The 23,873-nt window shown below is 38.9% G+C and overlaps 1 protein-coding gene across 5 annotated transcripts in view; it reads right to left on the minus strand.

Annotated features, from left to right (window-relative positions):
• Megf10 (multiple EGF like domains 10) overlaps nucleotides 1–23,873 on the minus strand; it is a 169,308-nt gene that overhangs the window by 144,073 nt on the left and 1,362 nt on the right. Inside the window, exon 1 of one of the 5 annotated variants that reach the window (XM_063232421.1) lies at nucleotides 17,506–17,852. The exons of 1 other annotated variant lie outside the window; for it this stretch is intronic. The gene's annotated coding sequence lies outside the window, so the exon portion shown is untranslated. Of the gene's footprint in view, nucleotides 1–17,400; nucleotides 17,853–23,873 lie in introns of those variants that run through there. 3 more of the 5 variants (XM_063232419.1, XM_063232423.1, XM_063232424.1) reach the window with 3 other exon arrangements.

The following is a 23,873-nucleotide window of genomic DNA, read 5'->3' on the forward strand; positions in this document are numbered from 1 at the left end:
GACCCTTGGTTTTGGGGCGGGGAGGACACACAACCTGCTATTTACCTAAGTGGTTCCAAACCTTCTCTCCTAGACTTGATCTCTAATTGTATTCCTTTAGCTGTTAAAGCCTGTGTTTCCAACCTATCCACAAATACCGGTCTAGTTGCCCCTATTACTCTCTGGTTCTCGGTCACATAGAGCATTGTTTTCTCATATTTGATTTTCAATGCATGGTACTATTTTTTTAAGTAATACAAACTTGATCTTTAAGAAATAACCATCTCTCACCCTGGTAATATTCTTTTCTCTAAAATTTACTTTCTCTAACATACAATAATAATGCAGCCACTCTTTGTTTCAACAAATGTTAGCATGAAAATTATGCTCCCTCCTTTACTTTTAACTTGTTTGTGTCTTTACATTTCAAGAGTATTTCTTGTTAGCAAGATATGGCTTCAGGTTTGCTTTCTTCTGATCCCATCTGGCAATATTTTTCTTTCCATCTGGGAATTTATATGCACTTCACTTATTTTATACCATTTCATATATAGTATATGAAACTTACATTGCTATATTTTTACTTCTCTTCCAACACTTGTGCCTTTTCTTTTTGCTATACATTTCACTTTATATATGTTACCAATTCGTACTGCATTATTTTAAAATCAATGTATAAGTAACCTTATATATTAAACTCTTCACTTCTGCCTTAAATTTTGAAAGATATTTTCAGTGGGCATAGAATCCTTTGCTAACAATTTTCCACCAGCACTTTAATAACTGCTCCTTCACTTCTTATTTACATTGCTTTTTGAAAAAAAAAAAAAGCCTGCTATAATCTCCTTGTCTTTGTTCTTCTGTAGGTAACATGTCTTTTCTTATGGACGTTCTTAAGATACTCTCTGAGCGATTTTTAATATATCCTACTTTTACATGTTTTTCTTCATGTTTATTGGCTTGAGTTTCACTGAGATTTACAGATCTATGAGTTTATAATTATCAACAAATTTTTTTTAATTTTGGCTTTCTCTTCAACTACTTTTTATATCATCATTTTTCTATATATAATTTTCTACTGTCTTCTTTGGAAACGCCAACTATTATAAGTACAATATCCATCCACCACCCCTGCCCAACTCATGGTTTATCTTTCCATAGGTTTCCACTATCTGCAGTCAACTGTCACCCCAAAATGTTAAATGAAAAATTGAGAAATAAACAACTTACAAGTTTTAAACTGCCTGATAGTCTGAGTAGAGTGATAAAATATCACGTTGGCCTTGAAGAAAATGGGTAAAGTGTTTATCTCAACCTAACAAAAGTCATCTATGACAAATCAATAGCTAACATCACACTAAATGGAGAGAAACTGAAAGCTTTCCCTCTGAAATCAGGAACAAGAAAAATATGTCTGCTATCATCACTTCTGTATAGTTCTCAAAATATTAACCAGTGAAGTTAGACAAGAGAAAAGAAGAAAAGGGATGTAGGCAGGGAAAAAAAAGAAGATAAATCACATTCACACATTGCATGATCTTCTATGTAGAAGACCCCCAAAACTCCACCAAAATGTTTCTAGAAAAACCACATTCAATAGCATAGCAGTACACAAAGTCAGCACTCAAAGATCAATAGCATTCCTATACACAAATAATAAACTTGCTAAAGAGAAATGGGGGAAACAATACTTTTATAAATAGCATCAAGAAATACTTTGGAATTAATCTAAACAAGGGAAAGACCTCTACGATGAAAAGGGAGATTTAAGAAGACATCAGAAAATGAAAAGATAACCTGCTCCTGGATAAGCAGAACCAGGTAGTTAAAATGATCATCTTCCAAAACTGCTACATAAATTTAACACACTCCCAATAAAAATACCAATAGAATTCTTCACAGAACTAAAATTCATACAGAAGAGACATAGAACAAGAAAACAGTTCTGGGCAACAAAGGCAGGCAGGAGGCATTACAACCCCAAACTTCAAGTTATACTACAAAGCTATAGTGATTTTTAAAAATTTCACATTTTGGTTAAAAAAAAAAGATTAATGGATCAATGGAAGAGAATAGAAGACACAGAAACAACTGCAGGCACCCTTAGACGTGTTTCCTTGACAAAGGGGCCAAATCCCTTCACTGGAAGAAAGACAGCATCTTTAACAAATGGTGCTAAAAAAATTGGTCATCCACATGCTGAAGATTGAACTTAGACAAAGTTAACCATGCACTCAACTAGAACTAAAACAAATCAAAGACTTAAATGTTAAAACAGAAACAGTACAAAGGAAGACAAAAAAGATGGGACCCTGAAATATCTAGGCACAGGCAAAGACTTTCTGAACAGAACCCCAGTTGTATTAGAAGTAATATCAAGAATCAGGGCTGGGGATTTAACTCAGCAGCATAAGTGCCTGCCTGGCAAGTGTGAGGTTGTAAGTTCGATTCCCAGTGCCAAAAAAAGAAAAGAAAAAAAGAAATAACATCAAGAATCAACAAATGGAACCAAATCAAATTTAAAAACTTTCATATAGTGGAGAAAACCAACAGAGTCAAGAAGCAATGTACAGAATTGGGAAAAAATTTGTCAGCTACTCCTCAAAGATCTAATACCATATCTAGAATAAATATAAAATTCAAAAATTAGACTCTCTTCAAATGTAAAGACCTAATCAAAAAAATGAGCATCTGAAATGAATAGACTCTGATGAAAAAGTACAAATGGTCAACAAGTACATGAAAAAAATAGCTATTTGAGAAATATAAATCTAAGCACTGAGACTCCATCTTACTCCAGAAAGAATAGCTACAATCATGAAATCAAACAATAATGAATAATGAAGAGGCTTCACAATGAAGGGGAAGCACCACTTCGTTATTGTTCATGAGAATGGAAACAGGTACAACCACTATGGGTTTTTATTTTATTTTTGGCACCAGAGATTGAACTCATGACCCTGTGCTTGCCAGGTAGGCGCTTGTGCCACTGAGCTTTTAAATCCCCAGCCTGGTACAATCACTATAAAAATCAATATGGAGCTCCTTCAAAAAATTAAAAATAGAGATTTCATTGGACTCAGCTCTTCCCCTTCTATATATCTTCCTAAAAGAGTCAAAGACAACACACCACTGTGATATAAGCATGCCCATGTTTCTAGCAGCACAATTTACAATAGCTAAATCTTGAAAACGGCCTATATATCCATCAGTAGGTGAATGAATAAAGAAAACAGAGTACTTAATACAATGAAGTACTACTCTGCCATAAGATAAATTTGGGATATTTATAGGAAAATGGATGCACCCTGAGACCTCCATAACATTAAGTGAAGTAAATCAGACACACAAGCTTAAATATCTCATGCCAGTATTTAAATAAAATGCAAAATAAAAGATAGGCAATAGGAAAAAAGAGGAATAAAATTGTAATCCAGCATAGACAATGTTTCTAAAAGTGTACCTTGATTTAATATAATTATGTGTTTTATATGGTTTGTGGCATTTTAGTCTCACTGCTAACCTACATTTACAATATTTAATTTTGTTTTTCCCAGTTTTCATCAATCAAACTGCCTCAATAATGAAACATCTAAGAAGATTCCAGCTAAACTTTTTACTTCTCCTGAGTTGAAATTTGGTATTTTCCTGTGATCTGATGGACGTCTTAGCTGAATGTCCACCATCACTTTAAATACAATTATCTCTGCTATAATTTGGATTTTACATGTCCTTCAAAGGTCCTTGTAGTAAAGCGTCAGAACCCAGCTAGACACTGTTGGGAGGTGGAAGAATCTTTTTAAGGAAGAACTACTGAGAGCTCTCAGGTCACTGGAGGTGTGCCCTGGAGCAGTTAGTGGGATTCCAGCCCCTTCTCGCTCCATCTTGCATTTCCTGGCCATGAGCTGAACAGCTTCAGGCTGTCATGAACTCTTACTACGATGAATCACCTTGCCACAAGCCCAAAAGCAATGGAAACAACTGACCATGGATGAAAGCTCCGAAACTATGAATCAAACTTAATCTTCTCACTTTATAAATTGACTATCTCGGGTATTCAGTACAGCGATAGAAAGCTGACTGATACAACGTCCAAAACACAAATTACCATCTTCTGTTTTCAGCAACTCTTTCTTCTAACATTTATAACCTACTGGCTCCCTGTAACCCATTGAATGTCATTATAGTACAGGCCCCAAACACCATAGTGCTCTTTAATGCTGCCTCCTGCCTCACATTCCAAGTGTCTCAAATAATCATCATCAATATGCTGTCCTTAGAAAATGTTCTGTCATCTGCTGCCACTACATTTGTGTCCTCCAAAATAGTCTGACGATACTACTTTATAAAGTCTTGGAGAATAATATGTGAAGACTTTTTTTCATTCTGATTCTGTCACTGTCTTCCAAAACTTTAGTGATTCTCAATTGCTTGCTGAAGGAAAATTTGCAAAAGCCCTTCTTTGCCATTCAAACCTTCTATATTCTAGTCTTATGCAATCTTCTTATTCATATTTCTGGTCCCAGTGCTACTCAGAATCTGTTCTCCAGTCAAATTTCCTGGACCCCATTTTCAATTCATTTCTCATACTACATTCTCTGCAGGGAAATGCATACTGTTTTCTATACCTTTCACATACGAGTTTCTTTCCTCCCTAACAATACTACCAAAATTACATATACCTGTAATGAACCTTTCATTGGCACAGCCTATTTGCAAAACAATGACTTAGAAGTTCTGAAATTATGCATTCTCTTCTATCTGAAAATTTCACATTTAGGATTTTACTCTTTAAAAAAATGATGAATGTGCACCAAAAAGTTGGCTAACAGAATTTTATATTATTACAGTCCATAGTTGGATAAATTAGAAACTATTTAAATGCTCATTAGTATCATATCTGATAAAACATGCATTCATTAAAAGTAGTAAGAAGAGGTATTTATTAATGGAAAAAGACAGCAGTAGAATTTGTACGATGTAATCTTGATTTTATTTTTAAAAATCTTATAAACAGATTGATCATATCTAGATAATTAGCTAGAAACTTAAAATTGCACAATGAACTGTTAACAATGATTATTTTTGCATAGTAAAATAATGGATTTTCTTTTATTTAGAAACAAATCAGCAACAACTGCTATTTAAATTATCAGGTGTCATATTACATAGAAATTATGCATGTTTACATTTATATTACTTGCAGGGCAGTTTATTCTTACCACCATAACCACACACGTGTCGTGTGTTATAAATGATAAAATGGCGACATCACTTAGGCAGTAGGTCGTCTTCAGCTCCACGACGACTGGCATATGTGTGATTGGTCATTAACTGAATCATCACTTCAACTGTATTTTAAAAGGAGCTCTCAAGCCACCCCATTTTAGATATCCAAGCCCTCATTTATCACTCATATCATCCCGGAGCTGTGTCATCGATACCTATGTATTTGTCTCAGTTTCTCTGACAAAACCCCTTAGCTACTTGTTGGCCCTGAGTCCTCCAGCTTCTTGTACACCTAGACACACACTAACTTACCAATAAAGGAGTAAATGTCAGGCAACAGTGAGGGGCTCAAAGGCTGCAGATAGAAGACACGATGGCTGAGGGCTGCCACAAGCAATGGGTTTGATAAACTCCTGATACTAATCTTTAGTTATCCCATTACCTTTAGAAGAACTTTTTATGTTTATTCCACAAGTTTACTGTAGAAATATACCATAACCAAACATTTCAGTAGTACTTTTCCAAAGGGAATAAAAAAATAAAAGAAATCATGGAATAGTTGAGGAACTGTTTGACATTTTAAGAAACTCTGGTCACCTGCAATAATAATATATTTGTAGCTGACAGCATAACAAACTGTCTCACTGAAAAGAGGCTTCTGCTCTTTCAAACTCACATTGACATCCCTGCCCCTGGCAGATAATAGGAATATAAGAGCTGAATTAGTCTGCTAGGCTTACTCTGAAGATGACCTACAGGAAACACAACCAGGGCAGGGAGCTTATTTGCATGGGTAACCAGCCTGAGGTGTGACAGTCAAATACGGTGCTCTACAGTTCTGCTCTTACGGGACCCAGCCATGACACACACAATCTCAAGTCCAAGTCTAAGAATAAATTCTCACATGGTGGAGTTTCTGTCTCAACAACCTGAAATTCAAAATTGCTTTACCACAAATTGGAAAATGTGCCTGATTTCCTTATTTTTTAATCTGGAGGTAAAGCTTTATCCTGTAGCATGCTATCTCTCAAAACCCAGCAGAACACTCACTTTCCACTTTTGGTGTGCACAGTTTATTTCTAATAAGATCGATTATGATAATGGAAGGTGTTTCCATCATCAAAAATCTTTTTTCTTATGCTCTGTCCCTGTTTTGAAGTCTATTTCTATAATTAGCATTCATTTTTTAATATTAAAGAGAAAAACCAATAAAAACAATGATACAGAATTTCTTAAGAGAGAATGGTTAATATATTATGTGTTGTTACCTTCAAAGTAGTTACTCACATTATAAGATACAGGCATGCAAAATTGATCAAACAATATAAGCACAAACAGTTCTCTTTAGTGAACTCAAAGAAATTATTAGTATAATTATCTAAGCTATCTTGTGTATGTACATGTATTTTTTCTTTTCTCTTCCTTCTTTTCTCCTTTCCCCCAAACTAGTTGTTCTATCCTTTTGAACAGTTCCTTTCCCTTTCACAATATTTACTTTTCATTTTGGGTTTTATTTACTCCTCCAGTTTCTTAGATTAGGGAGCCAATCCAATGTTTACACATGTGAGTATGATTTATTTCATACTGAAGTAGTATTGCATTGTACAGAAATACCAACATCTTTTGTATCCATCCCTTAGTTGATGGGCATCTGAGTTGTTTCCAAGATTCCACTGTTACAAATAGTGCTGCTATAAATACGTACACATATATTGCTGTGGTATGATGTTTTTATTTCTTCTAGAAAATACCCAGAAAGGGAATAGCTAGGTCCAATGGGGCCTCTAATCCTAGTTTTCAAGGAATTTCTGCACAGATTTCTATAGTGGTTGCACCCGTCTACATGGCCACCAACAGTAGAGAAGGGTTCCTTTTCCCCATGGCCCTCCAGCATTTCTAATTGATTGATTTCTTGATAATAGCCATTATATCTGGGGTGAGATGGAATATAGTGCTATTTTAATTCACATTTCTCACATGACCAATGATGCTGAACATTTTTTCATATATTTATTTGCTGTTTGTATTTCTTCACTGACAAATACGTATTCATCTCAGATATCCATTTTTGGATTGGGTCTTTGAATTTCGTGAGCCTGATTTTTGTCAATTCTTTGTATGTTTTAGATAGAAGTCCTTTGTCTGAGGGACAGTTTTTTTCCCACTCTGGGTTTTCTTTTTGCTCGGTTGATGATTTCTTTAAACGTTCAAAAACTTTTAAATAAGATGGGACTCCCCCCCATTGTTGATTCTTTGAAGTACTTCCAGTGCAGTTTGGTTTTTGTTCATGAATTCTCTGCCTACCTCTATGTCTTCAAAAGTTCTATCTACTTTGTCTTCCAGATTTAGTGATTCTGTTGTAATATTTAGATCCTTGATCCATTTTGACCTTAGTTGGAGCATAGTGATAGACATGGGTCAAGTTTTAGTCTTCTTCTACTAATGGCTAGACTGACAGAGAAGATGCACTCCCCAGGTGGTTCCCTTTCTTGGCTGGCAAATGAGAGCTGGTTGTCATCAGAAAGCCTTAGTTCCACTTCATGTGGGCTTCTCCACAGTGCTGCTCAGTGTCATCACAGTGGCACAGTGACTAGCTTCCTCTGAAACATGCATCAGCACCCTTTGCAGAAGCCTTCGAGAGTCTGTGCTTAGAAGTCACACAGTGGCAATTCTGTTATATTGCTTTGGTGTGAGGCCCAGTTCTAATGCAACACAGGCAACAGCCCAAAGGTATGGATAGCAGGAAGTGTGGCTCATGCGAGAGCAATTCTGGAGGCCAGCCCACCCTCCAGCCTAAATCCTGACCCTACTCTTATAAAGGACAGTAATCAAGGGTCCAAAGGATGGGATACATTCTATGTGGCAGAGAAATGTGACCATAGTAGCCAGAGTGATCTGAGAGATGGTACTTTGTCTGAATATATTTACCCCATCCTACATGTTCTTCTTACAATATGACTGCCACCAAAAAGTGGATCTGTTTTATTTTTACTTCAAATTGGGAGGGGAAAGATGGCTGCCCCCCATAATGGAGCATGGCAGAAATGATGCTTTGTAAGCCTCTGAGTCTAGAATATAATAAAAATCAGTATTTGTTCTCTCTCCATCCCACTCTCTATGAGACACGGACCCATTCTGATTGGAAGCCATGGACACACACATAGGCTACATCTATAAGTTTGTGGGCTGACAGCCCCATCAGGGCATCAGCTGACAGTCAGGATCACTAGCCACATACAGGAAGAAACAAAACCTCAGATTTCCAGCAGAGATCTCAGGCATCAGGAGGAGAGACAAGCACTGTGCCCTACTTAAAAATGGCCAACAGGACCACATAACACGTAAGTTACATAATGTAATGTTTGCAGTCACCAAGTTCTGTGGCAAGACATAACTAAACAGTAACGTGGTATTTGTTATAATGATATCTCCAGGGCCCTCTCCAGACCCCGATCCAGACCCACTGAGAGATTCCTCAAACAAGGAAAAGTCCATATGCCCAAATGTTTCTTATCAAAGCAGGTGGCTGGGAAACTGTGATGGCGTCTTCTCTTCCTTCCCATGATTCAGTGGAAGAATCTATTTGGTTTTTATCTTTGATTTCCTCTGTGTCTCATCTACTTAATGATAATTGCAACTGGACTGGAAACTGAATCTCAATATAGTTCTGAGTGAGAGGCCCTTTTAACCCTTAAATTTTATACTGAATAATAAAAAACAGGGCCTGAAAAGGAAATGTAAAAAATCTACCAAAGATTGGCACATTTTCAAGAAAGATTATGGAAGAATTTTCTTTTTAAAATCTTTAAATATAGGTCAGTTACTTATTACTAGAAACAGAGTGTAAAAGCAAACACTATCAGTTTCTGTATTATATTCTGATTCTATTTACAGAATAATATCCAAGTTGTGTTATGGCTTAAAAATTAGGTTGTATAACCATGTCTACATCTTTAAGTGATAAAAACATGATACTCTCTGTAACACACACACACAATTGGTAATGATGGTTGTCTCTAAAAGGAAAACCAGGTGATTAGAGGAGATATTTTCTTTTTTATTTATTTTAAAAGATTTATGTTTTACTGAATATCTTTTATATCCTCTCAATTTTGCATTTTGCTCATATAATATCTCACAAAAATAGTTAAATAAAATGATTTGTTGTGTGGTACTGGGGAAAGAAGCCAGAGATCTGCACATCCAGGCAAACACACTATCACCGAGCTCCAACCTCAGCCCCTTTTTATTTTAAGACAGGGTCTCCCTAATGCTCATACTGGATTATAACTTGCAATTCTCCTGCCTCAGCTTCTTAGAATGCTGGAATTACAGGCGTGTGCCACACTACCTGGCAAATACAATGTTTCTGAAATCCCCTTTGTCTTTGAGGAATGCCTAGGAAGTCATTCTAGAACATAAGTGTGTCTTATGATTTAGATCAAACATGATTACCAAAACTCTCATGTGCTCAGAGGCAGGGCTTCTAGAGGCTGATTGGATTCTACGGGTGCTATAGCTGAATGTGGTACTATCAGCGGTGCCTGATCAGAAAAGGAGGTCCACGGGGCCATAGTATGAAAGGGCATCGCTCCCTCCTGCTCCTCCCTTCTCTCTCTGCTTCCTGGCTATCGAGACATGAGAAGCTATTCTCTGTCAGACCCTCCTACTGTGCCACTTCTACTCTGGTGCCAACCAACTATGGACTAGAAATACAAGCCATAAGAAGCCTCTCTTCCTTTAAGACATAGGTATTCAGCATTATGTCCCATAACAAGAAAGGGACTAAGATAATACGTGCCTTCATGATGTTACTGGTTGCAGGTAATCATCTTTCCTATTCAGGTTTAGCAGTAAAATGGAACTGGGTATGTTTCGAAACTAGTGCCACTGATAAAGACTACACAATACAGGGTTCATAATGCCTTTCTCCATTTGCTATTGGATCTCTCTGTTGTCCCTGTACATCCCTGGCCTTCATTCAGGACAAATGGGACACAGGTGAGCCCTGTGTCTACAGCCCGCTCTGGTGATTCTCTGGCCCATCACACTCACTTAAGAATCTGTAGCTGGGGCCATAGGTTTAGCTCAGCAACACAAGTGCCTGCCTGGCAAGCACCAGGTCATGAGTTCCATCCCCAGTACCAAAAAAATAAAAATAAAAACAGAACCTGCAGCCAAGAGACTCAGTCCACCCAGAGCCCACAGGCCCTTTCTAGATCACACTCAGGATACAACTGGAAAGAATTTCTTACTGAGAACCCCATAAACATTAGGACTAGGCCTGCCCAACACCCCTTAATTGTGACGTCCATGTCTCACTTTTAATCCACCTTTACCAGTCCTGATAGTAACTAAGATGAAGAGCTGAGGATTCACTGCTCTGACCTTTTCCCCCTGGCACAGAATGGAGCTACATATAAGCATTAGAGAGTCATTTTCTAGAAATACCCTTATCCTGACATGTTATTATTATGTCTTTATTGACTTATTTCAACAACGGCACTTTCAACAAGGTGAGAACTTGTGAAAAGCTGAACCCATCACATCCCAGCAATAATATAAGATCTTACTTCACAAAACACCATAGACTTTGCATTAAAAGGCTCCAGAGCCTATTATTTTCCCCAGACCCTATGCAGACCTGCGAAAGCTCCTCTCTTGCCTACATCCCCCTTAGCATGTTCTGATTTTAACACCCTCACCTGACAAACAGCAGACTTATTGATTTGTCACATTTTCTGTTTGCTTTCTCCTTCCCACTACCCCTTCTCAAATGCACACACCACAGAATGAGGATAAGGACTTCATTTTGTTCATTAATGCACCCCATGTGCCAAGAACATTGTGGCATATGGTAATTTATCAATAAATATTTGTTGAATATATGAATCTAGAAAACAGCATAACTTACAGCAGTGTCTACTGAAAAGACACTTAACCCAAATGCAGTTTAGATCAGGTACCAATATCTATTTTCACATTTTAGCTGATACCTGAATCTCAATGTAAATTTTTACCTACATTTAAGGTTGGAGAAATTCTTGGTTTTGCAAAATAAGTAAGGGGATGTGTACAAAATAAAAACAGCCACCTTGTCCTATGAGGACACAAGAAGAATGATTTTGTATTGTTTGCCTGCATATTCTATTTATGGAAAAACATAATTAGGCTTAAGCCTAGAAAAGTCAATATCTTACATGTAAGAGTTTTAATAACTTTTTCAATGTGAAATAAACTTACTGGATAAAAAGAAATAAACTTAAAAATATTTTTAAAGAAGCAAATTTATGAGCAAAGAGTTCTCTAAACGCTTCTTGTGTTCAGTGATCATTCATACTGAAGGTCAAACATTCTGGCACCACTGAAAATGTCTAAGGGGATTCTAGTGGGAAGAAAACGAGAACAAAGAGAAATAAAGAAAGGAGAAGTAACAATTTGTGGGAATATTGCATTTAAGCTTTGTATTTGCAGTTTGATGCTTGAGAAACAAGAATAACTAGCCGGTCCAAGGGAAATGACTTATAGACAGAAATGCAAAGAAGATTTCAAAGGAAGTGAAATATTATAACTTTATTCAGTGCACATTTTAAGGCATTTTTATTTGTATGCCAGCATTGAAAGCTTTTTTTTTAATAGGAAAAACATACATGAAGGACACATGAGCTAACGTGAAACTGTTCACTATTTTTCACAGCAGCGGTGCTTGTAAATATCATGAACTATCTCAGTTAAGTGGAAAACAGGGGCAGGACTGCCAGTGGGGGGGGGGAGGAAGGGGAGGCCTCGCTTGACCACATGGAGATGTGGAGAGTCTGACATTTGAACATGGGAACCTGAGGAAGGCTATGCCACATGCACGGATGGTATAAAGCACAACTAGTGCAGAATAACAGGCTTCCACTGTCCCTGGCAGTACCATTGTTAGTTACCACTGCTACACTCAAAGCCTTCCATAGCAGGCAGGAATTCTCCATGTGTGCAGTATCCTCTAGATTCACAGTTCATCTTCTAAGCCACAACACCAGCTCCTCCAAACATGCCTGGAAGTGGCAAATAATGCCACACCCTTCGTCTGTCAGTAGTGTCTTATAGTACTTCCCATACTAGGTAGCAGTAATTTACTCCCCATGGATTCTTATAATGTCTAGACCCTGGTCCCAGATTCTCCCTAAACATCCAAATACTTTTGTTCCTGCTGGTACCCAGACTCAGAAAGCTCCACACCTGGACTTATGGTAAAGTAATGCTTGGGATCAGAACACCAGAGTTCACAGCCTCCAGGGTACACAGACTTCACTTCCTTGAAGGTGGAGCTGAGTTCACCTTCCATGGCCATGTTCTTCTTTCCTTCTGAATTCATGCAGATTTGAGTTACTGGGTGTCCTTGAGGCTGATGTGATGATTATGCTTAACTGCCAGTTTCATTGGCTTGGGAACTGCCTACCTACTTAGTAAACAGCTCCTCTAGGTGGGGTATGGAGGTGTGACCCTGGGGTATATATCTCTCCCCGGCCCTTGTCTACCATGCTTACCCTGTCCTCTGAATCCCAGCTGCCATTATGTGAACAGTTCTGCTCCACTGTGCTCTTTTGTCATGATGTTTGTGTCTTGCAGCCAGCTGATCATGGACCAAAACCTTCGAAGCTGTGAGTCAAATTAAACCTCTCCTCTTTAAGATGAAAGTGTCAGGTATCTTGTCTCAGCCACAAAAAACAACAACAAGCTAAGTAGTGAATCTTGGAAAGATCCTCTTGTTATATTTTGAGAAACCAAGTCACTACTTAACATCTACTGCACCCCAGGACTCAGAATGCCAAAGGACCCATCAAGTACAGACCCTCACTCAACAGATATGACAACAGTAAGATTTGAATTGAACAAATTTTTCCCAGTGTGTTCTCCTACAATGTTACATTACCTAATTTAATAATCTCTGGAGTTCCACAAGGGAGGCTATTTTATTATATCCATTTGACAAGTGGAGAAACTGAAATTCAGAGATCACAGAAGTAATAGTTGCCCAAGATCACAGAGCTAGAGGGTGTCAAAGTGCAGTGCGAATGCACTAACCACTTGGCATACTGCTCCCGGAAGCAACTCTTTAATAAACCCTTGAAACCAGCCCTCATCAGTTCCTTGAGCCTCCCAAATCTCATTAAGCAGTGCGCTTCACAGGCACTCTCAGACACTCTCTCGAGGCAAGAGAAAAGGCTCTGTTGGATAAAACAGGTGAGCTAGCCCAGAAGGCTGCAGAGAAATGCTAAGAAGCACAGGAAGCTCCCCTTCAGCCACACTCACAGAGAGAGTCACTTGAGGCTGTAGAAGATACTCTGCAACCCACAAGTAGACATAGTTGTCCTACACAGTCCCTGAAGAGTCGGGATCAACCCCTGAACTCACTATCTCTTAACTACCATCATCATCCCCACATCCCCCTAAGAAGCCTTCAGATTCTCAAAACAGCAGGGCTGGCTTCTAACCAGATTAGCAACTAACTATGTCCCAAGCCTTTTCTGACATTATTTGAGGTTTCAATTGGACTCCCCAAGTTTACCAAGCTAATTTTCAAATATCCAGTCAGAGTGATCAAGGCAAATTGACACATCTGACCCAACAGAGACCCCAAGTCTGTCACAGGACCACTTTAAGTTTCTTAGGTGTATTATAGGAACATGGAGCACCATCACCATGGTACCAGGAACTGGCGTCACCCAAACTCCGAGCGTTACTTAGGACTTTAGTGCCCTGGGAACTTCCATACAGATCCTGCAGGTACACAGTCTTTCTGTTTGAGGTTTTAGCCAATTCTTTCCCAAATGTCTCTTTCTTGATGTCTTCCATCCTTAGAACCTGATTCTAAAATATTTCCTCGAACCTGCTTCAAACTTCTGTACTCCATCCTTTAAGTATAATCTCTCCTCTTTCACTTATTGTCCATGAGGCACTGACAAGGCACCTCGGTATGCAACACAGTCCAAGAAACACAGAGAGAGGTCCCGAGAGCCTCACTCCCTAGGCAATCCACGGAGCCTCGCTGTGCTCCAGGACGTCCATTTCTGGGATGGGCGATCTGAATGGCTGCGAAACTTCTCTCCAGCTCTCTCCAAGATTTCCACTCCGGCGTGTCACTGCCATTTAAAATTGATAATCAATTCTCCCATAATTACACCTCTTCTTATATTCCTTGTAGAGGTTGACATTTCCAGTCTGCCTTAATCTTGAGGATAGGTTGATATTCTTGTTTTGTTTTGCCTATAGCACTAATTCTTGCTGAATGGTAGTACTTACATTTATCCTTCTGACACCTTTGTTTCAGCTTCCTTGAATCTCATTTTTATTTATACACAAACCTCTCACTTTTCCTGCTAACTTTGTTATCCCTCTAAATACTTTTCCTTCTCAAACATATACATGTGACAAATATATATGCAATATATGTGTGTGTGTGTATTCTCAACTCCTCAGTAGGTTATTTATTAATTTTCTTTCTCATAAGAAGCTCCAGTTGTTTTCTGCATTGATAAACAGTTTTCCTGTTGTTGATACAGGTATTTCTAGTTACCTCTGAACTCATGCCCATTTAAGCTTGTATCAAGAATACAGCAGTGCTAAGTTATCCTTGGAAATAATGGCTGGTGTTTCTTTCAGATCATCTAATTTTAGGAAAAGTTATAAGAAGTTACATGCTGCCTATTAATGTCTAATAGCTTGTGTTATTCCCACAAGCAGAAACAAAAAAGTTAGCAACTGCAATGTGACAGTGACATAAACATTTAACTGGCTAATGAATTCCTTGCCAAGTACATGTTCCAAAACAGACAGTGCTGTCACCTTTAACATAAATGGTTTTTCCTAGAATGCTTCAGTTACACCAAGAAAAGGTAAGATTTGCGAATAGCATTAATGAAAAATTACCGAAGCTGTGTCACTGAGCACAATGAAATGGTAAATAATGTGTCACTCTGGTCCACCATATTATATTTCTCACCTTTTTCATGAATAAATGTGATGCTAACACCCACAAAAATTTCACAAGAAACTTTGTATCCATTAATTCATGCAATTCCTTCCAAGTAAAATAAAATATGCTGCTTTTTCTAATTTTTGTTTTGGTTTGGGTTTTGGTTTTGGTTTTTGGTATCAGGGATTGAACTCACAACCTTATGCTTGCTGGGCAAGCCACTGAGCTAAATATCCAGCCTGTTTTTTTTTAAGCTTAAGAGTAAAGATTACTCAAGTAAAACAAAGGTTCATCTTTGGACTAGTCCCCAAGTTCTCCAAATTGCTACACAAAAACATTAAGAAAACAGAATTTTCCAAGGCCAATATTTGTCAAGTATCATACAAGCTGAGACTTTTCTATGATACATCCCATAACAAATTGCAAGAAATATTTTAAAGTACTATACATGGGGAAGAAAAAAGGAGGAAAAAAGGAAAGAAAAAAAACATAAATATGTATGATAGCTAAGATAATTCTATTAGCTCAAGGAAAGAACAGTTAGTGCTCATATTGTTTAATCATTTTGTATGCCTGTTATCTGGTAATCTGAGCAACGCTTCTGAAGCTAACAGTATGTAATATGACAACTATTATTAAATTCCTATCACCTTGTCTTGAAATCCTAATTGCTATTTGGGGGCGGAGGGGCTGTTGTTATTGTTGTTTGGGTTTTGTTTTTTGTTTTTCTGTGTTTTTTTCCTCTAAAAATATTTTTAAAATAAAAATAAAATAAGTAAAAAATAAAACAATGTCCAAATGAAAACTCCATTGTCTATAACTTGGAACTCTGACATTAGGCCACAATAGCCTTGGATAGTTCTAAGTTTATTGACATATAACTGACTAATAAAAAAAACTGCAAATATTTAAAGCGTACAATGTCATAAATCAACACACATATACAACAAACACTATACCTAGGCAAAACTTCAAAAACAGCATGCACTTGTTCCTCACAGTACCAAGGGGTAAGACTAAGTCACACAGGGCCAAATGAGCAAGCCTGCTGACAATGAGTTCAAAATTAACCAACTAATCAGGGGAGTGTTTATTTAACACAACCCTTTTGCCACCTGTGAAGTCGCCTCTTTCCCTTCTCCACCTCAAAGGCATTGTACCACTGACAAGGCCAAATAGCTACTTAATACAGGATAAACAGATTGCAAGGGAGGAGGCAATGGAAGGCTAATGAGGAAAGTGCAACCACTTACCTCTGCAATGCACTTACACCTCCCTCTTTAATGGATTTACAATGATAATCTATAATCAAGGAACAAGGACAGACTTAATTACAAGAAGCTCTAAGTAACTTCAGGCAAATTATATATCGCCTTCTCTGGTACACAAACCAACTTAAATAAAACACTCCCAGTCAGGAAACCTCTTATCTCACAGACAAAAGGGTCCCCACTGGCCCACAAGCACCAGCTGCCTGGACGCTTAAGTGAACTCCCCAGACCCCATTCCCCCCAGGAAAGGCTTCCCCTGTTCTGCTTCCCGCAAGTTCCTATTATATGCCCAATATTTTTAACAGGAAAAGCCACCTACAAATATCCACAGGAACTAGGGACTAAGTCTCTCTCTAAAAGGAACCCAGAGGCAAAGTCTGAATGAATGACATATTTTCCATAAAGGGAGCAATCAGGCTAAAGGAACAATGCGGCATGCCTTGCAAAGGGCATGACCTTGACTTTGAATCTTCTTCCGACACAAAAACTGTACACAATTATTGAGCTCGTGATTAGATCGTCACAGGAAGTTTGCAACTCTTTCCCTGCAGGGTTAGAATTCAATTGTAGAAGTTGGAAGTGCCGAGTGGTATTAAGTGATATCTAGAGACTCCTCCAACCTCGTAACTATCCAAATATATCAGTCACTTTTAAAGGAACTTAAATATATTTCAAAAAATTCTTAACTTTAAAACTGGCCTCTGAATATAAATTTGAGAGGGAGTTATTAATACTTCACAAACACAGCAAGCATTACCCAAAGCAAAGGAATTTTCTCAGAGGTGGTCAGCCTTGATTTTGGCCGTCCTTCCCCACAGATGCCTGGCTGAGATGTGTGTCTTTGCCTATCACAGACAGAAGATATTTTCTTCACTTTGAAAAATCAATAATAAATGCAATCAGTTAAGTCAGTGGCACACATCGGAGAAAACAGTTTCTCTGTGAGCCAAAACCTACCGGCATTCTAACAGACGTGATTCTCTAACACCAGTGTCTGCAGCTCCAAAACCAGCAGATTAATGACGCTTCCAAGGAATTGCTATTTCCCTCCCCAAATCCTACCTCTGACACACTGCTGCAAGCAGTTTAACTCAGAAGGCCTTGACCTCCTTTCTTTGTCTCTCTGATTCAAGTGTGTCTGTTTCCTTGGGTCTACCAAGCTCAGCGGGATGGCTGGCCAGAGCCTGGGGAAGCATCAGCCAACCCTGGAACAATGAGCCCCTTTCTCTGGCTGTCACATGAACAGAGTTGCATTTCAGCCATTGTCCCTGCAAGCAGGGACGAAAGGCATGGGTTCCCACAGGCCAGCTATTCTCCATGACCCATTCTGGCCAAGTTACTAAAATTTTTTACAAGACACACTTTTTGAAGGGGGTGCTATACTCCTGACAAGGATTCTTATGCCCTCATGGACCACCTGCATCGCCACACCTTGTTAGAAATACACAACCTGGAGCCCAACCACTTACTAAATCAACATTCAGACAAACACCAGTATTTGCAAGTGACTCTCATGCCTTAGAAGTTAGGCAACATAGGCTAAAGAGAACCCTCAAGAGTGTCCCACCTTACTAAAGCTCAGACTTTGCACCTCTGAGTAGGGGATGAACTACAGGCAAGGGCCGTACTGAAAGGACTTCACACCATGATGACCCTTCTTTCTATGGGAGGCAAAAATCACTCAGGAAGAAGACAGGTGAAAATAAGATGAGCCTATGTGGGAAAGGAGGCAGGAACCTTTTTTAAAAGTTAATGGTGGTTCCAAAGTTGGCAAACTTGGAAAGCAGGTCACCATGAGCAGAAGCAGGGGTGCAGGGAGAGTAGGAGGGGGCCCCTGGAGCAATCTGGTAGAGATTTTCAGGGAAGGGAATGGTGAGAAAGTACTAATGGAAGGAAGAGCTTTTCAAAAACAAGTAGGCTTCACATTTGGCTTTGACTTTTATGATTGGAGCTTATTCATAGTCTCAAATCTTAGACATGAGATATGCATTTTACAAAGTGAAGGAATCACAGTGACACTGATGCTGGGGTGGGGGGCTTCATGCTAAAAGAGACAGTACAGCAGTGGTGGTAAGATTATCTTTAAGCTTCTTAGGGATAAACATAAATTTAGCGTCAAATGACACTAGAAAAATACATGAGTCCTGTCCCCACGTCTATGCCTAAGAATTTCATTGTGATTAGAAGGAATAAAACATCTTCTCACAGTGGTAGGATGGAGGACTCTCACCAATTTTTACTTGACTTTCAGTAAGATGCCCCAACCCACATCTGATTTATATAATACAATAATAGCAACATACTATGAAGAGTTTCATTAATGCATATAGAGCTAAGCAAGACCCAGTCCAACAGCCCCTGTGTTTGCTGAGCCTGTTCCCTTGCCTCGGATGCCCCATCCCTTCAAATTCCCTTTGCCATGGTACCATGACATCTCTGATGAGCTCACAGAGCCCCACCTGAAGTGAGCCCTCAGTACCATCCATTGGATCCTACTACACCCAGCCTTAAGTGATCAGGTATTACCTGTCATCATTTTGTTTGTTGTAACTTTTTTGCTTTGGTTCGTTTTTTGATTTTTGGTACCGAGGATTGAACTCCTGAGCTTGCCAGGCAGGTGCTTATGCCACTGAGCTAAATCCCTGGCCCTGTTTGTTGTTCTGACAAAAAAGTCTTACTGTGTTACAGACTGGTCTTAAACTCTATTCCAGGCTGGCCTTGAGGACTTGGTGATCTTCCTGCCACAGCCTCCTGAGGGCTGAGATTACAGGTATGCACCACCACACCCAGCTAGACTTCTTTTTTTAAAGGCAAGAACTTCTTAATAATTACCCATAGTATTTATTGCTCTGCTCTATATACCTAATAAATATTTGATGGAACAAAACTGATCAGACCCTTTTTTTTTTTGCAGTGCCAAGGATTGAGCCCAGAGGTGGATACCTACCACCACATTTATATCCCCACCCATTTGTACCATTTTGTTTTGAGACAGGTGTTCACCAACTTGCCCAAGCTTCAAATTTGTGATCTTTGTGCAACAGGCTCTTGAGTAGCTGGAAATACAAGGGTATATCACTGCTCCTGATGGCAGTCACATTTTTAAAGGAACCAAAGTTTCATCCTGCCACCAATTCCTCATCCAAATTTCTTGAAAACAGAAAAATACTTTCCTCAAGATATCAATGGAAATCGAGATTTATATTTTTTCTTGTTTGTTTTGATTGTAGGATTAATCCCTGGGCTCAAAACAAAGGTTTCATAGTTCTTGTGCTTTAATGTTAAATTTGTGACCCATAATTATTTGTAAAGACAAACAGAAGTGTTTGCCAGAAATACCACAGTCTCTGAGACTGCTGTCTATCAGCTAAATCCTTGCTGCTCACCTGGGTTGGACACTATGTTAATGACAAAGTGCTCAGGCAGCCCGGACCATGAACCTCTTTGCTCCCAAAGATAAGACTTCTTACTAGACATTATTATCCCACATAGGAAGCTAACGAGCTTCTACACTGAAATACTATTGTCTTAGAAGTGGGAAGAGTATGATTTATGCCTTCTGAGTAGGAAGTTGAGGTGGTTAATGCTTTACAGAGTTTCTTTATCTAGGAGAATAAATCACTAGAAATGAAGCAGGAGAGGAAATCCGTAGAGGTGAATAGGGATAATAACAGGATATAATATCACATTCACACTTTCACATGGGCTAATGACACAGAGAATGCAGCCCTGAGTCCCATCCACATAGCCACTGTGGGTCCACGTAGGAAGTCCTAAGAAGTACAGCGATATTGGCTTGTATCTTATTATTTTTTTCCTTATAGTATAAGAAATGCTTCTGCTAAGTGTTCCCAATTAATCCTCTACAATGATTACAGTGAAAAATATTAAACAATGAAGCAATCCATAAAAAAATTGGGGAAATTCACATAAAATGGATGACAATGTATGAAGAGCTTCTTAGACCAGTCACAAGACACGCAGCAGTCCATGCTGAAAAGCATGCAAGCGCCACTAAGGTAGAAAACTTCGCTGTTTGTTTGTTTTGGTACTGCAGTCTGAACCCAGGGCCTTCACATCAAGCTACAAGCCCATCCTTCTCTCATTTTTTATGTTGACATAGGGCAGAGCTAAATTGCTAAACTGCCCAGACTAGCCTTAAATTTTCAATCTTCCTGCCTCAGTCTCCCAGAGAACTGAGATTACAGGCCTGTGCCTCTGTGCGCAGCTGTAAAGATTTACCTTAGATACGGAATTGTAGGGGCTGGGGATTTAGCTCAGTGGCATAAGTGCCTGCCTGCCTGTCTGCCTTGCAAGCATGCAGTCGTGAGTTCTATCCCCGGTACCGAAAAAGAAACAGAATTATAAAAGACAGCAAATCACCAGAACTCACATTAATTCTTAAGGCTAAGCTATGGTTTAAAACTAAACACTGGGTGCATACCCCTGAGAACCTGAGAGTACAGACAACCCTTCATGTGGCTGTGTTTGGAGCCACACCATCTGGACTTTGTGCTGCATTTATTGATACTGCCATCTCCTGCCCTGTGAAACAGAGGCTTCCATACAGTAGCTGATGAATGGACATTGCTTCTTGTTCAGTTGGTGGCAGAGCTGTCCATGAGCCGAGTTGTTCAATTTTGGCAGCAGCAGCATCTTTGTCATTATCCTAGAAATTATTCATTCATTGACTCAAATGTTTTTGCAAATTTTCCTTATCACAACAACAAAAAGAAATGGGAAGTGGAAAAATTCAAAGCCTAATAGAAATCAGAAGAAACATCTTCCTGATAAACTTGACCTAAATCATACAAAAATGGAAGTTACCATACATCGACAGTGGCAAATCTTTAGTCTGAATCACACATTTACTGAACTCAAATAGATCAACAATTGTTTAAATGAGAAGGAAATAACTATATTTGTAGAAAGCTTAACGAAGGAATTAGTGGCATATATATTGAATGCTGTGCAAGTGGCAAAGAATCATTAGAGATTTTGCAGTGCATTTAGTTTTTGGGAGCCAGCACTCCGTGTGACACACAGCCTTTGCACCATCATCAGATGTACTTCCAGGAAAGCAGGAAACATAGTGATCATCCATCACCATGTTTTATAAATGAAAAGCATACTGCAAAGGCAGTTATTTACATTGGCATTGGCACTTCTATTCCAAGGCCCTCCCACAGTCATTTACAACCCAAACCACCCCAAAGTAGGAGCTCAGTTCTTCGGTCAATGTTTCCACATAATGTTGAACATGTAATGTTAATTCAGTGCTCTTTGATGTTTCAGAGCCCACTTAGAATAACCTACCACATCTTTTTCCCATTCTAGGCTCTGAGTATTGTAGAGCAGGGTGGTAAACCTCGGTGGTCCATAAATTACTTGCATTTCTTTTAAGACATTTGTTTTGGGTATATAAATTATGTACCTAAAGGTGTTAAGGTCTAAGTTGTCTTTTTTCTCAATTAAAACCTCAGTGTTCAGGTTTAATTGCAGTGTTGGCACTTGTGATAAATAATGGTTTTGGGTTGCAGGTTGGACACTCGTCTCTAAATGGTTCGCCATCACTGTTGTAGAGAATGTGCAACCAAATAATAATGTTTCTTTTTCTTTTGGTATCAGGAATTGAACTTGTGACTTTGTGCTTGCCAGGTAGATGCTTGTACCACTGAACTAAGCCCCGGCCCAATAATAATTTGTTTACTGGCTTCCCTAAAACTCTGCATAGCAATTGCCCCAAACACTCTGTGCACTGAAAAAGTAAACTATTATTCTTTCATTCATTCTCTTCCCACATTCTCTGGGCATTTATGATGTAACGACTATATGCCAGCCATTTCAACAAGGAAGAAAAGAGGGTCAAAGGCATTTCCAGCAGAGGAGATGACACACACAGCGAGGACGTGGAGGAATGAAAGGATACAATATATTTGGGGCACAGTAACAATATGAACATTTGTGGTGGCCAAAGAGGTAGGGAACAGGAAGCAAGGAAACAACTCATGGAAGACAGAGCAAAGTGGTCTTGTGTATTATGAGAAAGATTGGCTTCATGCCATAAGCCAGCGTATCTCCAAGTATAAACTGAGATCCACCTCTAGAAGACATCTCCACGTGCACACTTATGGCCCTTAAAGATAAAGTCCTGGATCCATATTTTCAACAGGCACACTTACCATCTGGAGATCTGCCAAAGTTTTTCCAAACAAGAGAATGCCACGATCAGTTTTATATTTTGGGGTTTTTTTGTTGTTGTTGTCTTTTTCCTTTTTATCAGTACCGGGGATCGAACTCAAGACTGCCTGCTTGCAAGGCAGGAGCTTATGCCGCTGAGCTAAATCCCCAGCCTATATTTTAAAAATAGGCTATCGCTAAATGAGCATGTGTCTTGCATTGCTCTGAAGCCACCTGGGGAAGGGCTGAAAATGCAGACTTCACACCTCACCCAGGACTTAATGCATCTGAATCAAGGTGGATGGGGCAAGATTTCCATTAGGTTGAACCATATAAAATTGTTACACTTTTTAGGTCAAAAATCATCAAGCAATTTCTTCTACTTCAATCTAACATTTTTAACAAACATCCTCTATGCCTCTGAACTACACCAAAATTTGAAACAGTAGATGAAGTACAAGCAAAAACAAACGCTCTTCTCTTTTTATTATCACTATCATTAATGTGCAAAGATGCAGGCTTCATAATTTATGTACCTAAAACAAATGTCAGAAGTAAAAAGGGGATCAAAAACAGCCACCAGAGGGCCAGGGATTTAACTCAGTGGTGCTGTGCCTGCCTGGCAAGCGTCAGGTCCTGAGTTCAATTCCTGATACCAAAAAAAAAAGGAATAAAACAGCCACCAAATAAGGCAACTAATTTAAGGACTTTTGCGTCAGAAGGAACACAAGAGTGTCCATCTCCCCCGTCCAATACAGGTTGATCCATGAGGCGTGTTTCACGCCTAAAGGTTGAGAAGCACACTGCTTGAGGTCATGTTGAATATTTTATTCAGTTCCTCAACAATGCCTGCTTTTACCTGCTTTTACCTTTTAGTATAACAGGTACTAAAATCACTGTAACTAAAAAGTTTGGGCAATTACTTTACAGGGTGCAAGTGTCTAACAGGCTTGAAACGAAGTAGGGTAGTCATAAAGCAAATACGTATGCACACTCATTTATAAAATGTAACCACAGAACTTAAATGATACAAAAGTTAGGGCAGTTTTCAAATGTAATGATGCCTAATAAATATTTATGAGTGAACGGTTGGCCTCTAAAACTACGTTAAAGGAGGTATATTAACGCAAAGCATTTCCAAGGAAGTAGGTTGTGAACTGAGTATAGATTTCCAAACTTCTAATCTGTTCCAAGTACTCTTTTGTGTTCAGCCAATGCCAGCACTCACCCAAATCCCAGTCCTGCCTTGG

This window comes from Cavia porcellus, unplaced genomic scaffold (genome assembly GCF_034190915.1).
Source record: "Cavia porcellus strain 051 isolate PalLab524CR breed Dunkin Hartley unplaced genomic scaffold, mCavPor4.1 scaffold_21, whole genome shotgun sequence".
Lineage (NCBI taxonomy): Eukaryota > Metazoa > Chordata > Mammalia > Rodentia > Caviidae > Cavia > Cavia porcellus.